Source organism: Malania oleifera, chromosome 1, assembly GCF_029873635.1.
Source record: "Malania oleifera isolate guangnan ecotype guangnan chromosome 1, ASM2987363v1, whole genome shotgun sequence".
NCBI classification, from domain to species: domain Eukaryota; kingdom Viridiplantae; phylum Streptophyta; class Magnoliopsida; order Santalales; family Ximeniaceae; genus Malania; species Malania oleifera.
This window is the reverse complement of record NC_080417.1, coordinates 505,124-521,342: the sequence shown is the minus strand read 5'-3', so window position 1 is coordinate 521,342 and position 16,219 is coordinate 505,124. Positions and strand designations below refer to the sequence as shown.

General features: G+C 36.4%; 1 long non-coding RNA gene across 1 annotated transcript in view; it reads left to right on the top strand.

Annotated features, from left to right (window-relative positions):
- Positions 1-2,567: 2,567 nt before the first annotated feature.
- The window catches only part of LOC131143977 (uncharacterized), a 50,816-nt gene continuing 37,164 nt past the window's right edge, over positions 2,568-16,219 (top strand). Inside the window, exons 1-2 of the long non-coding RNA XR_009133681.1 lie at positions 2,568-2,755; positions 3,044-3,105. This is a non-coding gene — a long non-coding RNA (uncharacterized LOC131143977). The remainder of the gene's footprint in view (positions 2,756-3,043; positions 3,106-16,219) is intronic.

The following is a 16,219-nucleotide window of genomic DNA, read 5'->3' as shown; positions in this document are numbered from 1 at the left end:
ATGATAAGAGCAGTTTATGTTATAACTATATATATAATTGGGTATATATATGCAAAAATTGAATCAAATACTTAATCATGTATGTTTCTTTATACTGTCCATAACTAATAAAAAACAATTATGTACATAGCAATGTAATTAGTACATATTCCAACATCAAATTGTGTATAATTATAAAAGAATGTATATAAAATTTTGAATTATAATATTAAATTAAGCAAATGTGTAGTTTAATTTCAAATTAATATTATAGTTATTCGAATTACATAATTATTCATGTACTAAATTGAATAGATTACATAATTATATAAATGCATATTAGTTTGCTTAGATAACTAAACCAGACTAATTATATGCGTACGCAATTGTGTAATTATACACACACACACACACACACACATATATATATATATATGTATATATATATTCTAATATGAAAATTTTCAAATTATCATATTAATTATATAATTATGTATTTTAAAACGAAATGATAGGCATAACCAATTATATAATTACAGACATTTTAATCAAACAACTATGTAATTATGTACTTGCATGCATATTACTTAGTTTGAATAATTGGACCAAATTAATTATGTAGAAAATATTAATACTCTACGAAATTGATATCTAAATTATAATATTGATTATATAATTGTAATATAGCGTTAAATGTGACACATTAAATATATTACTATTACAATTAACAAAAATATATTGCTATTACAATTAACTAGTTTGTAAATTTAAATAGGTCGGTGAATTAAGCAGATACACCCTTTTTACACATTTAATTTTTGAGTTGAAATTGGTCACCCATTTATGATTCATATAATTACATGGGAGTATCTTAATCTTTTTATTTATGGTGGTATGGGTGAGTTAATGGGTATAAGTTATAATTGTCATCACTAGTCTTCAATTATTATTTGCAAAAATGAATTTATGAGAGCTTTTTGGTTGTTGGTGTTGATGTTGTAGATGGCAAAAATTAAACTCGATCTTTGGCCCAAATCAAAACCATCATTGGCAACCAAGAGAAAAAAGAAAGAGCTTGAAGGACCTTGGATGTGTAGAAAATGTGTCACACTTTTATTGATGTAAAGATGTCCTATAAATAGGACTATTGCACAGTATATTTGTTACAATTTAAAAGTATTTAAATATTAAACCAAAAGATCCTAAACTATGAGATACAAACAAATATTCAAGTAATACAATTGAAGAATCCTAGGCTATCGCAGATTATCGTATATCAATCAATCTTTAGTTACACAAGTTTTCGGTAGTTCAACAACCGACAGAACCGTCGACAATTTGATGAAGTCGTTGACAATTTGCAGATGGTTTTCTCTTGGAAAATTTTTTGTCTAAAACCCTCAAAGCAACCGTTGAAGGGTATATAGATTCTGTCAATTGTTGGTTAGAAAACTACACGTATTCCTTTATATGCCCCCTTAAGATAGGCATGCCATCAGTTAAGTCAATTTTGGAGTATAGAGAATGAAATTTCTAATGTAATAAAGCCTTAGTCAAGAGGTCTACAAGCTAATCATGGGTGCTAACAAAAGATACTTGTAGCAAACCTTTGGTGACTAGATCACGAATAAAATGAAGATAAATAGCAATATGCTTCATCCGTGAATGCATAATAGGATTAAGACTCAACTGAGTAATGCCAATATTATCGCAAACTAAATTCGGGAGCTTTGTAGTCGGAATATCGAGTTCATGAAACAATAAGCGAATCCAAGCAAGCTCAGAGGTGGCTAAAACAAGAGCCCAATATTCCGGCTTAGTAGAGGAATGAGCCACAACACGTTGCTTACGTGTGCTCAAGGAAATGGGATAATCACCCAGAAAAATAAGATAGGTACAGGTGGAGGATCTAGTATCCCTATCATTGGCCCAATCTGCATCAGAGAACCCTTGAAGAGTGAGATTCCCACTGCGCTTGAGCAGGATGCCATGATGAAGAGTGCCCTTTAAGTATTGCAGAATGCGTTTGGCAGCGGTCCAATGAAGGTGAGATGGTTTATGCACGAACTAAGCTAACTTATTGATTAGGAAGGCAATGTCAGGCTGAGTAAGAGAGAGATATTGGAGAGCTTCTATAACTCGGCGGTACTCAGTCGAATCTGTAGGATAAGAGTCATCTTGAAGCTGAAGAAGATCCTTTGTGGCAAGTGGAGTCAACGCTGCCTTAGCATCGTCCATCTTGGTGCGAGAAAGAAGATCTTGAATATACTTTTTTTGGGAGAGGAACAACCCACAGGTAACTGAAATCACCTCGACACCAGGAAAATAATATAAGGGACCAAGATCCTTGAGAGAAAACCAATGACCAAGCTGCTGAACTGTAATGTCTCAAAAAGTTATAGGCATGGAAATGTCAATATATATAATGTGTCTCTATGTGTGTGTGTGTGTATAAGGATGAAGGAATATATATGTTTATATAATAAAGTATAATATTATAATATAATATATTATATATATATATAGGTATATGAAATTTGGATGCTTAAAGAAGCATACAGATTGAAATTGAATTTCAATTTTTGCAGAGAAGCTGCGCCTACCCCCCCCCTCACGGTTCAGCTACACCTCCGTCCCTCCTCCTCTACCTCCTCAATTTTTTGGCGGATATTCGACCGATCGGAAAACGGAAGGTACCGTTGGGTTCTTAGCTCCGCCACCAACATTTCAATCGAAGCTGATTTGTCATAGAAGCGGCGTAGCTACCATTCCTGGGGTAATGTAGTCTTTCCCTATTTTCTCAATTTCTCCTTACTTCTTCAGTCAAATTGACGATTGGGCACCACCATGGAATCCTAGTCGTGATCGTTGACGTTTTGGTTGGAGTAAATTTTCAATTTGAGTTTCCTAGGCCCCACTCCAAAGCGAGAGTGAGATTTGAGGAATTAGGCAAATTTATTATATTTGAAGGTATAATTATTTATTTGAAATTTATGAGCCTAGGAAATGCTAAAATAGTATTTTATTTAGGGTTGATTTAATTGAATTAAGATTATTAAATCAGGGTTCGGGTGAGCGCTGTAGGCATCTTTTCAGGGTCCTTATTGGCGTAGTTCAAGAAATCAGGTAAGGGAAAAAATATATATTAAACCATAATTTTTATGAATTTAATGGAAAATGAATTATATATATATGTGTGTGTGTGTGTGTGTGTGTGTGTGTGTATGTTTCGGTATGGGTTTAAAAATGCCAACCATTTAAATTATGTTTTCTGAGCCTAGGACTGTTTTATTAGATACGTATATGTGAAATTAAATTAATGAAAGTGAAATATTTTTCAGAATAATTATGTAAGAAATTAAAGGTATTTTTTCTAGTATGTGAATATTAAATGTGAGTTAGCTTATTTTACAGGAAATATATGTGAATTTTACTATTAAATAGTGTGACATGAGTAAATAAGAATTTTATGTGAAAATATGTTATATGTATGAGATGCAGGATGTACAGGAAATGAATTGAGTGTGGAAATGTTATATGAAATATGTTGCATGTGAGTGTTAATGCAACCATGTAAAATAGATGAAAGATGTTGGGTAAAATAGTTGAAAAATGTTGGGTAAAATAACTTAAAGATGTTGGGTAAAATAGTTGAAAGATGTTGGGTAAAACAGTTGAAAGATGCTGGGTAAAACAATTGAAAAATGTTGGGTAAAACAAATGAAAAATGTTGGGTAAAACAGCTGAAATATGCTGGATAAAACAACTACAAATGTTGGGTAAAACAGTTGAAAGATGTTGGGTATATTATGAAATGTAATGAAAATGGAAATGAATAAAATGGTATGAAATGTGAAATGTGAACGATGTAAAATGGGAAAGAGTAACGTAAAGTGCAACACTACGAAATGTCAAGCTGAGAACATGAACAGATGAGAAATGGAGAATAATGATCGATAAAATAATGTATTATGATATTATTAGTATTTATGCTACTAGAACATGTTATGTTTAGGGCGAGACAAACTCTTCGCCCGAGGGTTTGCTGAGAAAGGCGAGTGCACTGGTAAGTATTAGGTGTAGCAGTAGGCTACATAACGTATTAGGGCAGAAGGAAATTACTTGTATGGGCGGGTAGAATTTCCTATTCTTGGGGCCTTCGCTGGTAAACTTTTGTATAAACTGTATGAGTACGAGATTAATCAATCACTTGAGGGCTTACTGAGTAAGGTGAGTGTCCTAGTATGCTTCAGCTGTGACCTTTGAATTGCCTAATGTATCAGAGCAGAGGGGTGCTGCTTGTATGAGCGGGTAATCACCCCTATGCTTAGGTAATTTCGTGAGTAAAATACTTTACATGTGTTTAAATAGGATCAAAAAATGATTTCAGAAATTGTGTTAATGATTTGCAAATGTTGAATAATATGTTATATACAAACCTCATGTTGACTTTACACTATTTTAATATATTGTTTCTTCCCTTACAGAGATGTGTCTCACCCAAATATGAATTTATCTTTTTCAAGACTTCCATGAGATTGAGCTTAGAGAGCTTAAGATTATTATGAACATTTTTTGGGTTATAGAAGGAAAAAGAGTATAATTTTGATGATATTTTTGGGATATATATTAAGTTATGCTCTATGTTTTATGTTTTAAGTTTTCTGAGATATGGATGATTATGAATACTGGATGCATATATATATATATATATATATATATATATATATATATATATATATATAAAAGAATACAGGTGATGAATAATTATTTTTGATTTTAAATAGAAATAGTAAACTCTAGTATTATATTTGTGGAGATTATATTTATGTTTTTCGCTGCGTACATGATATTAGAATGTAGATTATTAGGTAAATGAATGGATTAGTAGCACTCCAAGCCCACGTAGAGGGTCGGGGTGTTACAGATGGTATCAGAGTAATGTCCAACCGGAAGTGTGATTAGATTCACATTGCCTGGTTATGAAAATATTAGAATATTAGGTTAGGGATGATTTATACCAGAGTATTGGATTGAGTTGCGATAAGGATAAGGATGGGTAGATTAAAATACCGTTTGGAGTTCTGAGTTGTGTTTTGTAAGCTTGGGGGCAGAAATCCCTTGATGGTTTTTTGTGTTTTTATGAAGAAGTAGCTAGCTTCAGAAAATTATGGTAAATCCACTGATAGTGATGTTTCTGAGCAGAGAAATTAGAACTTGGGATTTGAACTCGAAGGTTAGGTTGGTTGATTTGTAGAGAAAAAAAAAATATTTGAAGGAGAATAATCTAAGTAATGTGATTTAATTGTTTGTGGTCAAGTTGGGTGTTTGATATTTAAATTAGAGTATATGGAAATGCGTGGTATGAAGTTGTTTAGTTGATTTGAGAGGTTATGGTATCGGGGGAAACCAGCAAGTATCTCTAGGTAGAGGTGGACCAGCACGAGTGTACTCGTTGATCCCGACTGAGGCAAATATTGCCAAAGGGGGGGGGGGGTATGAGTTATGTTTAAGATAAATGATAGTTTTATTCAATTATGGATAATGTAGAAATTTACATAATGATATATACTAGATTGTGTGAGATAATTGAAATGTGAAAAATGATCAGGTAGCGAATTTCGAGGACGAAGTTCTTTTAAGGAGGGGAGAATGTAACGTCCCCAAAAATTATAGGCATGGAAATGTGAAAAAAATAAAAAATAAAAATAAAAATAATTAATTATTAATTAATTAATTAATTAAATTAAGTATATGATATATATATATATATATATATATGTTTATATAATAAAGTATAATATTATAATATTATATTATGATATTATATATATATATATATATATAGGTATATGAAATCTGGATGCTTAAAGAAGCATCGAGATTGAAATTGAATTTCAATTTCGGTATAGAACCTGTCCCTGTATCATACAAAACACACATGATACTATAATGAATGAGGGTCTGACCCGGTGGGGTTTCCGTACACCCTATACACATTCACATATATGACATATACTCAACGGAAAAGTTCATTCCATACATACATCGTACCATACCAAAATCTATACAAACAAAGTCCAAAGTCCATATTACAAAACATAAAATAGGGTGCCAGCAATACCCAAAACGACAACCCAATTACAGTCCAAGTACTTATACAAGTACTCTACACAATACTGACCACCACGCTTCCAACACTAGGATGCTAGTTTTGGTTACTCGAAGGACCTGAAAACATATACGTATGATAAGGGTGAGACACATCTCAGTAAGGCAGATTCAGGTTATATCAGTGTGTGGCATATAAGTGTTATCATGACATAAAACATAACACAGTTCAGTTCTAGTATTTCCACAGTACAATTTTAGTATAGTTCTCAACACACACATGATTAATCAACCCAGTGTCGTCACACTCTTCAGCACGAAGCCGGTCCACATTATACGGCGTCCCCAACACATGGCGTAGCCTCATGCTCCTATGGCATCGTACCAGTACATCTGGTGGATCCACACCCTTTGGTGATCATCTGGTAAGAGGCGATATTTCACGCCCTCAGATATGAGAAGTGGAACAAAAAGGCAATTTGTGACTTTTTATTGCATTGACAAACATTACAAATAGATGATGAAGAGACACAAGAAACTACTACTGGAAGGAAAAAAGTACGAATAACAAAATCAACAACTTTATTTAACGGATGCCCAAGTCATCTATGCCAAGTATTAGAAGTTGTTTGTTCACCAACAAGTGCTAAAACACTTGGTAAAGGAAGAAGTCATCGGCATTGGATAGACACCATCTTGACATTTATTGCAAAGAAGAGTCGCCCCCGTGCTTTGATCCTTCACAAGAAAATAAAATAGGTGAAACTCAAGATAGACATTATTGATACGAGTGAAATTATGAATGGAGATTAAGTTCTTGTGAATATTAGGAACACAAAGAGTATTAGTCAATGTAAAAGGCTTCGAGGAAGAGGAAAGAGTCATAGAGCCAACATGTGTGACTCGCAAACTTGAACCATCACCAATGACGACCTCCGTGCCATCATACTCCGAGTGAATAAAGAGATTGGCAAGATTGGATGTGATGTTGTGAGAAGCAGCAGAATCCACAAGCCACTTTTTGTCGATGAACCCGTTGGTAGCAACACAATTTATAGACTTCACTCCTGAAGCCGAGCAACAGGTCTTGGACGAGTGTCCCACTTTGTCACATAGCTGACAAATAAGTTGGGGTTGACCATCTCAAGTAGATTTCGTGGTCAACCAGCATGTCATGAAGCTCCTCAAATGTTAGATAAGTCTCACGTGCCTGAATAGGCGTTGCAATCTCACGGAACTCAGGGTCAAGACCATTGAGGACATACAAAGTAATATCATCCGCTGAGATAGGAGAGTCAATCACAATAAGTTCATTAACTAAAACTTGGACGACATGGAGATATTTCGAGAGCGAGCGAGACTCGCACTGAATGAGAGTGAACTCCTCCTTAAGTTGCATAACACGAGTACATGAACAATTGACATACGATCATTGCAACTTGGACCAAGAATTACGAGTAGTGGTTGAAGCGGCAATAAGTAGCATAACCGGTTTGGAGACAGATGTAAGGATGGTGTGAAAGATCAGCTTAACCGATAGAGGAGGTGCTGGTAGAAAGGGTTCATGATGGACATACAATGGTACAATCAAGATAGCCCTGGAGGTTATAGCCAATGAGCAATAACATCAGTTGGGCGCGCCAAGAAAGGAGGTTGGAAGGGGTTAGATCTAGAGGAAGATGGGAGCCGACATTGATGGCAATAAGAGGAGTGTTCCCACTTCCAAGAAGCTCAAAAGTGTTGACAATAACGGACTCAGAGGAAATGACCATGAGGGAGGAAAAAAATTCGTTAGAGAAAGAGCTCTAATACCATGTAGAAAATGCAGAACACTTTCATTGATCTAAAGATGTCCTATATATAGGACTTGTACACAGTATAGTTGTATTCAAAAGTATTTAAATATCAAACCAAAAGATCCTGGACTATCAGATACAAACAAATATTCAAGTAATACAACTGAAGAATATCAAGCTATCGTAGATTATCTAATATTTATCAATCTTCAGCTGCACAAGTTCTTGGCGGTTCAGCAACTAACAAAACCGTCAATGGTTTGGTGAAACCATTGACGATTTTCTCCTAGAAAACTTTTTGTCTGAAATCATCGAAGCAACTATCGAAAGGTATATAGAGACCGTCGACAGTTGGTTGGAAAACTAAGCAATTTCCTATATAGGATGGTATCGAAACCTTCTTAAAGGCTCAAGTCAATATTAGGATAAAATATATATGTAATATAGATTATTTTAGAATGGAACGTTGTATAACTTTTAAATCTCTTTTATAAGCTTATTTTCAAGGAGTTAGACATCCCAAATTGATGTGATGTGACCCTTGACATGTTTGGGGCTGCACTTTTAAAATATCCAATATTGATGGATAGGTTGCTTCCTCATAATGATTGCTATGAGTAACATTCATGGTCTTTAGGAATGTCCTTATTCCTCTTTGACTCATATGACAAGGATTTATTTTATTCTTAGAAGTTTCCTCCTCCCAAGCCTTGAAACCTTGAAAGGCATTTTTAGGCTTAAAAATAGTTTCTTGTGGCTTAACTCAAGAAATTTCCCTCCCATCAAACTATAACATAATAAGCATATATATATAATTATTCATTAGATGCTTGGACTAAATAGACTTTTGAACCACTCTTCACTACACCAGATTATTGTATTAAGGTAGCTTGTGGGCCCTTTGAAAGATATTTTCTAAGGTTATCCCCTTCTGGCTTAATGGCGGTAGAGACTTGTTCATCAAGACATTTCCCAAGATTAACACTTCCTATCTTAACGATGTTGCTCACCTACTCATCATGACATTTTGTCAAAGTTATTGCCTCATGTTATCCGAGCAAGACAATCTTCTTTTTCATGAATATTTCCTATGATTACTGCCTTGAGAAGTGGTTTGCTCTCTAACATTATTTGCTAAGGTAATGTTAGGATTCCCAACTTGGCTCTTATACCAAATGATAATTCCTTAGGATTTTATTATAGAAAAACTAGGGAAATTAAAAGAATGAAAAACAAATAAAAAAAATAGAGTTGATCAATTCCCGGGGGGTTAGGGGGGGGGGGTCTGCCTTTAAATTAGTTAAAGGCTTTGAATTGTATTATTAATTGAATGAAAAAGCTCCATAGAAATTATATGTATAGGGTAGGGAATCCTTCTCTTAGGAATATAAAAAATCATAATCCAAGTACTTTATTTATTCGCTCTTAATTAATTTGGGACCCTAACACGTTAAATATAATTCCTAATTGATTTAGGAATGCTAACACATTAAATGAAATTTGAATGGATTTGTTATCCTAACACATTAATTACAAATCCTAATTGATTTGAGAATCATATGTAAGAACCCAATTTGGTAAATCACCAAACCGTCGATAGTTTCGAGAAGTATTAGAAAATCGTTGACAGTTAGAACTACTGAGAGGCTACTGAGATGAGACGGGGAGATTTTTGGCTTGACTTAGGCCAAACTGTCAATGGTTTCATCCGGGACTGAGACACCTATAAATATATGAAGGGTCATTTTGGTTGTTTTAAAATTTCTTTCCTTTCATCTCTCCCTCCGTCTCTCTCTAGGGTTTCACTTCCCTGGCCAACTCTTGCCCCCCGCACCTTTCTTTCACTCCCACGGCCTCCCACGACTTCAGCAAGCCCTCCGGATGTCTCTCCCTACTTCCCCGACTTACCAGTGGATCTCTCCTCTTCATTTTAAGGAACCTAGGGTTTGCTCCAGGGAGTGGGGTAGGATTTTTCTTCAGAGAAAGGTAAGGGGAATAGGTTATTAAGGAAAGCAGTAACATCAAGATAAATAGAGTTGAATGATTCAGCATCAAGGTCTATTGGAAAAACATTATTAGCAAAATTTGATTGAACTTATTTACTTTTTTCCTTTTCTCTTATAGAGGTTTGGTATAGATCTATCAAGTGTCTTGGCGTACGATAGGTACGTAACCAATGACCTTTTCCTTCGCATCTGTAGTGTTGTGGAAATAGAGTGTAGGATGCATAACGGAATAATTAAACTTGCAACAAATGATGAAGCACCAAGAACACAAATTCATACACAACCAGTAAATCTAAAAACAAGTAAAGATAACAACATGAGACTATACGTGGTTTGGCAATGCCTACACCCATGGGAGCAATCCGACCAAGGTTTCACTATGAAATTGAAAATTTACAATACACTTCATCCAATGATCTCTATATTTACAAAATATGCCTCGAAGGACATATTCAACAACCCGTCGAAGGTTTACCTCCAAATACCCAACCGTCCCAATGTTCCAATTCAAAATTTGAATTCTTCCTTGCAGCCTAAGAGCACTCGTCGATGAGAACAACACACTCGTTGACGAGAGAGAGAAGACCACTCGTAGACTAGTATGACCACTCATCGACGAGTCTGATTTCATGCTCTTGGTATCTTAGAGACTCTACAATTTCCAACCTCTCAGTATCTACTCGTCGACGAGAACAGGACAATCGTTGACGAGTCACTGCTGCACTCTTCAAGAATTCAACCTATATGCTTTTCGTCTTCTGTTTATGAGCCCTAAGTATAAGAGCCACACATACAAATACAACAATCTCCACCTTGGCAAATATGCGCCGCTTAGGAGAACTCAAAAAACATATCTGACTGCTCCACCTTGAACTTGGACTGCTCGGTTGAGATTGTCTCCTTTCTATCACTTGGAGACATGGAGTAAGTTCAAGTAATGCTTGAACTTTTTACTAGTGATTGGCCTTGTCAAAATATCCACTGCGTTTTCAGACGTGTGAATCTTCTCCAATACAAGCTCACCCAAAATAATCAACTCCCGAACCCTGTGGAACCTCACATCAATATACTTGGTTTTAGCATGGTACACTCAATTTTTTGCTTAGTAAATAGTACTCTGATTGTCACAATGCAGCACAACCTTGTCTTTCTATAAGCCCAGCTCTTTGACCAAACAGATAGTCATAAGGCTTCCTTTGCAGTTTCGGAAACTGTCATATATTTAGCTTCAGTTGTGGATACTGCCACCAAAGATTCAACCATGGATCTCCAACATATAGGTCCTCTTACAAGTGTAAAAACATAACCCATTGTAGACCTTCTTTCATCCATATCTCCTGCATAATCAGCATCAACAAACTCCATAACTAAAGAACTACCCTATTGCTTACCGAACAAAATGTCATAACCCGATGTACCTCGTAAGTATTTGAATATCCATTTGATGGCTTCCCAATGTTGTTTTCCTAGATTAGAGAGAAACTTACTCACCACACTTACAGCGTGTGCCAAGTTTGGCCTCGTACACACCATGACATACATTAAACTCCCTACACGCTTGTATATGGTACCTTTGACATATCCCGGATATCCTCATCCGTACATGGGTAATCTGCAGTAGAAATCTTAAAATGACTCGCTAGAGGTGTACACACCGATTTTTCATTAGCCATGTCAAACCTCTCCAACACCTTCTATACATAGCCGCCCTAAGAAAACCATAACCTCCCTGCAGTTTTGTCCCAATGAATCTCCATGCCAAGTATCTTCTTGACTGAACCAAGATCTTTCATGTAAAACTCTTTATGCAATAGTTTCTTTAACTGATTTACTTCAGTTATATATTTTGCGGTTATCAACATGTCATCGATATACAATAACAAGAAAATAAGAGAACTATCATCAAGCTTGTTCACATACACACAACAGTCATACTCACACCTTTTGGAACCAATCTTCATCATATAGGAATCAAATCTTTTATACCATTGCCTTGGAAACTGTTTCTGTAACTCCCTGACCTGCCACGTGGGGCCCACGGTGCTACTTTATTGACGTTTGTGTACTTGATACCATATTCATCATATAAAAGCAACGGAAATAAATGATACATTTTCCAAAACATTACCTGAGTTCTAAACTGCTAACATACATAGAAGTCTCCCAATATCCATATTACATCTCAACCAAAAGGAGGAAAACTAACTCAGTCCATACGACCATATTACATATCTAGGGACTGTAAACATAACTTAAATACATTAGAGTTCGTACAGACACTCACAAAAACTGAAACTAGCTATCACCCTACCCTAGAGCTTGCTAAGCTCGATCTCGAGATGGTCCTGAAAAATGATTTGTATATTGGGGTGAGACACTTCTCAGTGAGGTAGATTAAGTTAATATCAGTGTATGGCCAACGTGAGTTGTAATGTATACAAAATATCATTAGTTGTTAATTAACCAAAGTTATAAAATCATTCTCAAACCATGCTCACACACACACACACACACACACACACACACACACACACACACAATTATTTATAAGCAAAAGTTCCCAAGGATAGGGGAGATTACACGCCTATACATGTAGCTCCCCTCTGCTCTAATATGTTATGCAACCTGGTATGACTACAACTAATACCTATTAAGGTACTCGCCTTTCTCAATAAACCCTCGGGCAGAGTGTTTACTTTTCCATAAATACTTATACAATTTAATTCACATATAAATACTCACACCTCTACAGTTGAAAAGTATGCATTTGTTTCCTCAGTATAAACCAATTCAACAAATAATAACACCATTCACGTAAATTAGCATATATGCGTAAAAGACACTCCTTGGGATTAACAACATGCTTAACCCTCATGAAGGGTTGTGTAGTCTGAAGGCTGGACTAAGCCCTAGGGGATTAACCCAGACAAAGTCAAACTAACTATCTGCTACTACGTCAGTAGGCATCTGCAACCCAGTTGCAAGTCTGATTGCCTTACCACTTCCTAATTTGAACTTCAGGGAAGGTACAACCTCTACGTAGGCCAATCAACTAAAACCACCCTACACCTCTCAGTACAGTGTGGGCGCACATGGCCAAATAGTAATTCCCTAGCAATGGTACTGTGCTCACAATACAAATGGTCCTCAGGGTTCTTAAATTTATCATGCAATTTTGATAATAAAAACTGTAGTATAAATCTCATTTCATATAGAACCTTCCGTTAAATAAAACTCGGCCCTCGGCCGTTAAATAAAAGTTGGCCCCCTGCTGTCATTTCAAATCCTAGTATTTTGCAAAGGTAGTTCCAACATGTTTCACAAACAGTTCAGTATTTTTCACGACCATACCCAAATTCAGTTATACCATAACCCATACCGATTATTCACCTGCCACACTATTTCAGCATTTGAATATAATCCCATAAGCAACCAAGAAAATATAGCATATTTAGTTCACAAGATAGAACCAAGATTTCCACCATTCTTTTCATTTAAAATACCATACGATATACTATAGTTTATAAAACTCCACTTTGAATGGTTGGTTTTCGAAAGAACCTTTGAAATCATAAGTATACATATATATAAAGGAGTTTAATCGGTTCAAATTTAATAAAAACCTAACTTAACTTAATCCCCTTACCTGTTCCTAAAAAAGAAACCGATTCCGTTTGAAAGATGGAAAACCATAGCTTTTCGATCCACCGCCGAAAACAAACCGGCAAGCCGAAAGAGAAGAGAAGAGGGACTGGAGATTGGGCATGGGGTTCGGGTGAGCCTATGGGAGAGAGAGAGAGAACCACGAGAGAGTGAGAGTAGAGAGAGAGGGTCCAATAAGTCACTTTAGTGAGAGAAAGAGAGAGAGAGAGAGAGAGAGAGAGAGAGAGAGAGAATTTTGAATTTATGAAAAATATACCTTGCCTACAACTTAAGTAAGCTTACCTTCAAGAAAACCATCGACGGTTTTCCCTACCCTCACAAAATCGTCAACGGTTTGGTAGTTGACCCGCCCCTGTTGACTGAAAACAGTGAAGGTTTTCCCAAGCTCTATAAAATCGTCGACGGTTTGGCTCCTACCAAACCAATTTCCTTCTTTTTCTTTTTTTTCCTTTATATTTCTCTTTTATATTTATTTTCTTTTATTTTTTGGGTTCGGGTTTCTACAATTTCCCCCTTATAAAAATTTCGTCCTCAAAATTTTCTAACAGTTACTGATAACATCCTCTAAAGTTTTTCTTACATTTCAATCCATCTCTACAGAAGAGTTGGTAGTCACCCACATAGTGGGCCTGTCCCAAGTTTATTAAATACCCTCACTTATAGGGGATGAATACTGTGGTTACACGCAACATCTCAGGAGATTATAATACCATACAAAACTCTCCTAGAAACCATCCATATACAAAACCGTAAATAATTGAAAAAACTAAACAAACCTACCTTACCCAACCTGCACACAAAACCAAACACCTACCTGTCTAGTGCTAAACCTCTCCGAAAAGTGTTGGGTACTTCTAGTGTATTTCCGTTTTCTCAAGAAATCTCCTTTACTGCATGATTTTGCCATAAAACCTTTATTAATGGTATGTCCTTAGTATACAATTCCTGTATTTTCTGATCCAGAATCTGAATTGGTACCTCCTCATATGCCAAAGCATCCCCGATCTCCAAAGGCTCATAACTTATCACGTGTAAAGGATCTGACACGTACTTCGTCAACACTGATACGTGAAAAACATCATGAACTCCAGACAATGTTGGGGGTAACGCCACTCGATAGGCAATTGGACCAATCCTTTTTAGGATCTCAAATGACCTAATTTACCTAGGACTCAACGTGCCTTTCTTCCCAAACCTCATTACTCCTTTCATCGGAGCAATTCTCAAAAAAATCATATCACCAATCTCGAACTCCAGCTCTTATCGGTGAGTATCTGCGTAACTGTTCTGCCGATTCTATGCTGCTTTAATCCTCTCCTTGATAAGCTTGACCTTTGCAGAGGTCTGTTGAATTAGTTCCGGCCCCAAAATCTACTGCTTGCCTACCTCATCCTAGTACAACAAAGAATGACACCGACGACCATACAAAGCCTCATATAGTGCCATCTTGATACTGGCCTAATAACTATTATTATATGCAAGCTCAATGAGCAATAAATATCAAATCCAACTATCCCCAAAATCTAGCACACATGCCCGCAGCATATCCTCTAGAATTTGAATGGCCCTCTTGGGTTTGATACTTTATTACCCTCTTGAATGCTAGCCTTAACTGCCATAACCTTGTCCACCAACTTAGAAAAACTTTATGCCATCAGTGCCACTACCTATGCGCGTATTCCTCATCTCAAACCTCTGGGCCTTCTTCGGCTCATCTGGGATCATGTATGGAGCGACACGAGATAGCTCCATAAACTTGGCCGCGTACTGTTGTACGGTCAAGTGTCCATGAGTCAGATTCAGGAACTTCTCTGCCTTAGCCTCTCTAGTAGTAGTTGGGAAGTACATGTCGAAGAAAATCTCCTTGAAACGGTTCCAAGTTATAGCTGCAGCTCCAGGACGCTGTTCCTCCACCATCTTTGCTGATCTCCACCACCTCTTCGCTTCCCCCACTAATTTAAATGTGGCATACCACACCTTCTGCTTCTTCGTGCACTCCAACACACCCAACAGTTCCACAATCTCCTAAACCCAATCTTCAATTGTGATCGAGTTCACTCCTCCTATAAATGTCAATAGATTCGTCCATGTAAACTTCTAAAAAGTGCAGCCCTGACTAACCAGTGGCTAATCCTGCTATTTAGATTCCCTCTGATTCTACTTCCTAGCCTACCGCGCTATACTTTGCAGCATTGCCGAGGCATCTATATCATCCTCATTGGAGGTATCTATGCGATTATCCCCTCTAGCTATGCTGTTCTTTCCTTTGGAAATCCATCCTGAAGATAGGATAGAAACCGACTTAGAAATTCCACATTTATCATGATTGATGCAAGTATTGAACAAAGAAATCAATATATTATATGAGTTCTCAATTTAAGGTTCATTCTCACAATCCTGCCACAAAACCGTTGACAATTTTTCTAGAAGGTCCCAAAACCGTCAATGGAAAACCTGAATTACGGAGACCTACATTTGAAGAAAACCGGCGATGGTTTTATATTCCTCCAGGAAACCGTCGACGGTTTTCCTCTTACAAACCACATTACCCTTTGATGCTAGTATAAACTTAGTCATATTAAAGTATCAGCCCCTAATCACAACTCCAGAACTAAACACATACTCACTTGACCTAACATTACTATTTAAGTTTCAGAGTTCTAG